Consider the following 6507-nt stretch of genomic DNA (forward strand, 5'->3'; position numbering starts at 1 on the left):
CACAGTCATTAAGTAAATGCTGCATTTGTTAAGCAAATCCATGGTTTGCTATAGGCCAGTTTCACTGTAAACGGGAAATAGATGCTGGGTTTTGGCAAAATTGTCATAAAACACAATCATGGGACACACTGCAAATGGCCGTGAATGCAGCCCAGTTGCTGAAGGCCTGAAGTGTGGCCAACGACAGTGGGAGGGTGCTGACCACTGGAACTTTCAATCTGGATTGTGTCAGGCCCAAATAACCAGGAACAGGAGCTGAGTTCAAAGCCCTCCATTTATTACACGCTTCCTACACCCAAGAATGATTGGTTCAAAATTGGGAAAGGAGTCCGGCAAGGCTGTATACGGTCACCCTGCCTATTTAACTTATATGCAGAGCACATCATGAGAAAGGCAGAGCTCGATGAATCAAAAGTTGGAATTAAGATTGCCGGAAGAAATATCAACAACCTAAGATATGCAGATGATACCACTCTAATGGCAGAAAGTGAAGAAGAACTAAAGAGCTGGTCAGTCCTAGAGGAGATCAACCCTGACTGCTCTTTAGAAGGCCAGATCCTGAAGCTAAAACTCAAACACTTTGGCCACCTAATGAGAAGGAAGGACTGACTGGAGAAGAGCCTAACGCTGGGAAAGATGGAGGGCAAGAGAAGAAAGGGACGACAGAGAACGAGGCGTCTGGATGGAGTCACTGAAGCAGTAGGCGTGAGCTTAAATGGACTCCAGAAGATGGTAGAGGACAGGAAGGCCTGGAGGAACGTTGTCCATAGGGTCGCGATGGGTCGGACACGACTTCGCAGCTAACAACAACACCCAAGAATCTCATTTACTAATGGTCAAGGCAAATTGGCACTAGATAAGAGTTCACAGAATTCGAGGGGGGGGCAGGACTTAGGTCTCTAGTGGGCTTGAAGAGACTCCAAACCATTGACTTATGACCGTTTTTTCACAGATACGACCTTTGCAGCATCCCCATGATCATGTGATCAAAATTTAGATGCTTGGCAACTGGAATGCCTAGTTTGTGACAGACGCAGTGTCCTGGGATCAGTGGTGGGATTCAGCCAGTTCGCACCAGTTCGGCAGAACCAGTAGCTAATTTATTGTTGACCAGGCCTAGAATGGACTTCTGGAAACAGCATCCACACAGAGAACCGGTTGTTCACATATTTGAATCCCACCACTGCCTGGGATCATGTGATCACCTTTTGCAACCTTCTGACGAGCGAAGTCAATGGGGAAGCCAGATTCACTTAACAACCTTGTTACTAACTTAACAACGGCAGTGATTCATTTAACTGTAGCCAGAAAGCTTGAAAGGGACCTTGGAGGTCTTTTAGCCCAATCTTCTGCTCAAGCAGGAGACTCATATATACTATTTTGGACAAGTGGCTGTCTTCTTGATAACCTCCACTGATGGAGCATTCAATACCTCCTGTATGTAGTGAAGCCCACAAGTCAGGACCTTCCTGTCTCCTGCAACTACTCTTCATAAGGGAGGCAGCTTTTGAAGGTAGATCATATCTAAGAGTTCTCGCCTCCATAAATTGGTCTTACTCCTTGCCCAAGTTACTTCATGCCATGGGAGTGAATTGAAGGGGGGGCGGGGAGGAACATCTTGGGATCGATTCTGAAAAACTACAGTTATTGAGAAGAGTTTGGCCTGACTCTGTTTAGCTAATAACCTTCAGCAAAAAATTTTGAAGAACCTTCTCAATGCAAACGTCAATCCAGTGGGATGCTAATCCATGGCTGTCTGCTGACAAACATCTAAATTTAATAGTTTCCTAGGAAATCTTCACATCTGGACCTTTAGCAGCAAAGACCTGGAGGGTTTCCTCCTCACCCAGCAATTCATCATTGGGGGTTTACCTTGAAGGTCTCTTTAGCAAGTCTGCATTGGAAATTGCACATTATGGAACGGCTGATTAATCAACACCTGGAGCTGCTACATTAAATGCAGCCATTTGGATGAACAGGGGAAGAACTGGGAAAGGTAACATGGAGTCAGCATCAATGAATTCACATCACTCCCACCGCAGAGCATAAACAAGGATGCGAGAAGAGAACTATACAATGATTTTTCTATTAGCAATCGTCCTACACAGCATTCTGGCTAATGCATTAAATGAAGAAGGAGAGGAAGAAGGTTAGAGATGGAGAGAAGAGCCACATCTGTACTAAAACAGATTTAGCTCTTTAGGCCCAGAGATCATAGAAAGCAGCATGAGCAAACAGATCTTAAAAGGCAGGAAAATAAGTAAGGATTTGCAGATCAGGTAATGACCTGGCGTGAAGGAATCAGGTTCCATAGCAGATGGAGATGGCCAGGCTGAGCTGGAGAGACGGGTCAAAGGTGTCATAACTCACCAGTCCCTGCATACCTGCAGGAGATCTAACTCCAGCCCACTCTGAATGCCTTTCTCATCTCCCGCTCATTTCCCTTGACCGCTAGTTGGTCAGATTCTTAGAGAGAGCTTAAGCTTGCAATAAACCTTTGTACTCATTTGAACTGCCTGAATCCCAATTTCCCCAGTGCCTGACAGCAGAGCTCACATTTTGCAATAGAAACAGAGAAAAAAGCATATGGGCACGATGCTATGTCAAGTGCCCTTTAGAGTTTGCAAAAGGTTGCAAAAACCTAAGTTTTTAGTGTTCTCTGAGCTTGACGGTTTGCTTGCAGATATTTTATGACGCATCATCATAAAACATCAGTACTAGTAGGTGTTGGGTTTGCTCCCTGATTACGTACAGTAGTTTTGCCCTGCCCGTTTTGGTGGGAGTGTGGCTCCCTCCTTGGTAGGTTATTGTTTTCTGCTTCGCTATTTGTCTGGTGTTAATCCTTGCTTATCTGGATGTTGGCGGCTGGAGGGGATGTGTTCTATTCTTTTTGTTTCCTCCCTAGGTTTTATTATTATCTCGTTTGAATGCTGCGCAAATGCAGTTTATCCCTATGTGTCTACTGATGAACGATTTGTCTGAACGCGAAGCTTCCAGGAATTCGATCTTGGGGTTTTTTTGGATTGGACTTGGTTTAGGCGGCTCACAGTTTCCCAGCTGAAACTGTGGTTGAGTTTTGTTCATTGTGTTGTGAGAAGAAAGAGGGAAATGTCTTCTGAGAGACAGCTGATTTGCTAGTCTAGTCTAGCCGCTAGTAGGTTAGCAGATGTGTTTTAATAAAAAAATACCTTCCTGTGAGAGATTGCAAGGGAGGCAGAAAAAAGAATGGAGAGGAAATGAGATATAAATATCCAAGAGATAGCTGGGAGGCCTGCAAGTAGCTTATCTTGAAACGAGAACTTAGTCCAAGCGGTCAGAGACCTTGTAGAAAAGGTTTCACATCATCTAAAGAGGCTCTGCCTTTAACGAACCTACAGGTAGTTCCGAGTCTACAACTGAGTCCCAAACTTCTGTTGCTAAGTAAGACAGCTGTTAAGTGAGTTTTGCCCCATTTTATAACCTTTCATGTCACAGCTGTTAACTCGATCACTGCAGTTGTTGGTAATGTGATTGTGTGAAGTGAATCTGGCTCCCCCACTGACTTTGCTCGTCAGAAGATTACAAAAAGGTGACCACGTAACCCACAAAAAGGTGATCATGTGATCACGGCAACTGTCATATATATGAGTCAGCCGCCAAGCATCCAAATTTTGATCATATGACCCTGGGGATGCTGCAATGGTCGTTATGCGTGAAAAAACGGTCGTAACCTTTTCACTGCTTCTGTACCTTTAAACAGTCACCAAACGCACTGTTATAAATTGAGGACTACCTCTACTGCAAACAAGGCTTGGAAATTCTCCTTACATTTTCCAAAGTTCTGTATTTACCCCAGACTAGCATTAAAGACACTGACACCGATTTTGCTTGTGGGAAGCCAGCAGCAAAGGTTGCAAATGGTGATTATGTGACCATTGGATGTACTGCAATATCGCAATTGTGACCCAGTTGATGAGTGTCCGCATCACCAGCCTATCACCACAATGACACAGTGATGGCCGCAACTACAAGGATTGGTTGTAAGTCTCTGTGTTCGGCAGTCATAACTTTGAATGCTCACTGAAGGAATAGTCATTAGAAATAGAAAAAATAGAAATAGAATAGAATAGAATCTGGAAGGGACCTTGGAGGTCTTCTAATCCAGCCCCCTGCTTAAGCAGGAGAACCTATACCATCTCAGACAAGTGGCTTTATAGTCTCTTCTTAAAAACCTCCAGTGATGGAGCACTCATGATTTCTGGTGGCAAGGTGTTCCACTGGTTAATTGTTTTCCCTGTTGGGAAGTTTCTCCTCGATTCTAAATTGCTTCTCTCTTTGATCAGCTTCCAACCATTGTTTCTCATCCTTCCCTCTGGTGCTTTGGAGAATAACTTGACCCCCCCCCCTCTTCTTTGTAGCAGCCCCTCAGATACTGGAACACTGCTATCATGTCTCCCCTATTTCTTCTTTTCTTTAGACTAGCCACACCCAAGTCCTGCAGCCGTTCTTCATATGTTTTAGTCTCCAGGCTTTTGATCATCTTAGTTGCTCTTCTCTGAATTTTTTCCAAACTTTCAACATCTTTTTTGTGATATGGTGACCAAAATTGGCTGCGGTATTCCAGGTATGGTCTTACTAGGGCTTTGCAAAGCGGTACTAATACTTGATCTTGATTCATTAAATGAAGACCACCTGTATTGCTGAACCCCTGGGAGCTGCAACCCCAATGATCAATCTTGCTGGGCCGATTCCATCATTCAAACCTTGTCTCCAGTCCTATGACAGGCTACGAAAGACAGACAAGAAACTCAGGGGTGCATCCAGGGAAACACAGTCGCAGTATTTTATTTTTAGTTGTGTGGAGAATTGTTTAAATTGGTGGAAGCCCAGATAGAAATGGGAATGGCTTTTCATCTGCACAAACCAGGCAGCTGAGAATCTAGGAGCTTCCAAGAATTCAGCTTCTGTTATCTGCTGATAATCCCTCGGATGGCACCAAGTTGTATATCATCAGTGATGGACTAGCTCACTCACTCTCTCTTCCGTTGTGTGTTTCTATACGGTGTGTGCTAGCTGATCTAAATTTACAGAGGATTGCGGATGGGGGAAAGAGTTTAACAACAGCCTCTGCAGCCAGCTAGGATGATGCTAAAGTGACAAGCACATCATGACATCACACAAATGGCATCTGTGCCCACGTCCATTGGGAAGTGACGGCTTTTATTTATTTATTTATTTATTTATTTATTTATTTATTTATTTATTTATTTATTTATATCCACCTTCATTACATTTATAAATAACTGTCAAGACAGTGAACATAACCTAATACTCCTTCATTTTCCTATTTTCTCCACAACAACAACAACCCTGTGAGGTGGGCTGGGCTGAGTGAGAGTGATTGGCCCAAAAAATCACCCAGCCCCCTTTCATGCCTAAGGCGGGACTAGAACTCACTGTCTCCTGGTTTCTATCTAGACCAAATTAGTTTCCATTTATGTAACAACGACATCATCCATATGCCATCATGTGCCCCCTCCCAATTCTCCCCACCATAGGTAGCCTCAGGTAGCTCAGGTGGAATATTATTTTCCATTCTCTGTCCTGGGAATTTCCATTCAGTTTAATTTCTTAGCCTCAGATAATGGTATTATGAGTTTGTTTTATCAGAAAACTGCTTACAAATAGGAAAATGCCCTGTGTTTATCCCTTTAAACCCTATGGGGCTATTGTCTGACACCTTTTTACCTCTTTGAATGGTCAGTAAGTGAACCGTTGTAAGTCAAGAATTACCCAAATTGCTCTTTTCCAAATGCCAGATCAGCTTTTCCCATATCCCAGACCAGGGATGGGGAACCTTGGCTGTTTTGACTTGTGGACTTCAACTCCCAGAATTCTTGAGCCATAGTTCCCCCATACTGGCTCAGGAATTCTGGGAGTTGAAGTCCACAAGTCATCAAAGGGGGATAGTTTCCCCCTGCTGGCCTCAGGAATTCTGGGAGTTGGAAGTCCAGAAGTCATCAAGGGGGCCATAGTTCCCCTATGCTGGCTCAGGAATTCTGGGAGCTGTAGTCCACAAGTCATAAAAGAACCAAGGTTTGTCACCCCTGTCCTAGACCAAAGTGATGTCCTTCACATCCACTCAGATGTGCATACAACAGATGATTCATAACCAACGTGGACCAATGATGGCTATGATGAGAGGTAGCATCCAAATATCCTAAAAACAGCAGCATTAGATTTGGAGAAGGCTGCAATGCATCATTTTGTGTATTATTTGCTCTAGCGTCCTCCTCCTCCTAATTAGCACTATGCTGTTCCTCATGAACGTGTGTGGGTGTAAAGGCTAATCGTTCTGATTCCTTCCTCTGAAGGGTTTAATCGGCATGAATAGATGAGGAACCAGCAAATCTGAGAAGGGGGGGGGGGAGAACCAAGAGGCTGATGGCACAGGGCACGACAGAAAGAAGATCTTAAATGCTTTCATAAGATTCTCACCTGCAGATTAAAGACTGTGTGGAGTCCCTG

This window comes from Vipera berus (genome assembly GCF_964194415.1).
Source record: "Vipera berus genome assembly, chromosome: 11".
Taxonomy (NCBI): Eukaryota; Metazoa; Chordata; class Lepidosauria; order Squamata; family Viperidae; genus Vipera; species Vipera berus.